Source organism: Paramormyrops kingsleyae, chromosome 19 (genome assembly GCF_048594095.1).
Source record: "Paramormyrops kingsleyae isolate MSU_618 chromosome 19, PKINGS_0.4, whole genome shotgun sequence".
In the NCBI taxonomy this organism is placed as follows: Eukaryota; Metazoa; Chordata; class Actinopteri; order Osteoglossiformes; family Mormyridae; genus Paramormyrops; species Paramormyrops kingsleyae.
In genome coordinates, this window is record NC_132815.1 from 23,675,762 (window position 1) to 23,677,210 (window position 1,449).

Here is a 1,449-nt window from a genome sequence, read left to right on the forward strand (position 1 = left end):
GGGAAACCGGAGTGTGGAAAAGCCCAACTCTCCCCCCCCCCCCCCGAGGATGAAGCTCAGTTGGTTCTGGGCTGATAAGAACATAGCTGAGGACACTGGTCAAGGGGTACCGCAGGATGGTCAGAACAAATGATGAGAAGTGGCACGTTCCTGCAATGGCTGGCTCGAGACTCTGAAGTGTGTGACCGGGTGTGTGAGTCGGCGTCATGTGACCCTGCACTGGGAGATAAACAAACATTAACCTGTTGCAATTCCAGAATTTTCTGCTCAGGTCTCTCATGTATTTCTGAAATTCACTGTAATACTGAAATTGGTAATTAATTTTTATTATTATATCTATTGACATTTATATGTCGTGTCCAATTTCTACACCAAAGTCAAAATGACAGTTAGGCAGTTACCAGATTAGCCCACATACTTCCTGATTGTGGAGAAAGTAAAATGATCATCAGTGATCTTCCTAGGGTGGCCCCTGAAGAGATACCTTGATTCTTCCATTGTAATCCACTGGCCAGGTAAACCCCCCCCCCCCCCCCCCCCACTGATAGGAATGAGGTTTCTCTGTGGCGTTCCTTGCCTCACTGGGGTGGTTGGGGGACTGGGGGGTGGCAGATCTGCTCATCTCAGCAGAACGTGAGGTCATTCTCACTTGTCCTCTCTGGAGCTCAGTCATGAAGTTCTACTCAGGATTAATGGATTGACTTGGTAGGAAATGCCACTGCTTTCTGCTTGTGCACTGTACCCTGGCTTGTGGTGTGGTTGGGGGAGCTTTCCATTGTAATGGGCTGCCCCCCCAGGAGAGCGTGCTGGTGTGGGGTCTGCTTGCTGAGCCTGCTTCTATGTGGGGGTTCCACAGCCATGTCTCTACATGACATGCTCATAGATGAATATATGAGCTGTATGGGGGTGGTGTGTAACTCAGCAAGATAAGCTGCGCTGCTTGTAATCCGAAGATCACTGATTCAAATCCCAGAGTTGGAAGAGTGACTTAATAGTTGGGCCCCTGAGCAGCACCTTTGGCCCCCAATTGTTCCAGTCACTGTTTTAGATAAATAAAATGTAAATATGCAAAGAGCTGGTGCCTCACAGGCTCTGCGATCAGCTGTGCAGCTCATAGAGCAGACACGCTTCTGAATAATTCACATTATCCTTCTCAACCAGACCCAAGAGCATTTCTCTATCCTCACATGAGGCGGTAATATTCGTACAGATGTGCTGTGACACGAAACGAAACATTCCTGTGCAGGTGCACATTAATGCAACCTTATCTCTAAAACTGACGACAGATTATGCACGTAAATCAACAGCAGGGGGTGCTTTTGCGATTTATAGTGACAGAGGTGCTTGTGGAAGTTTGAAGGCTATGGCAGCAAATTATGTTTGCATGTACTTGACTGCAGATTGAACAAGTTATTGATACAGTTCAGCTTATCCATGTCTTCCCCGCTG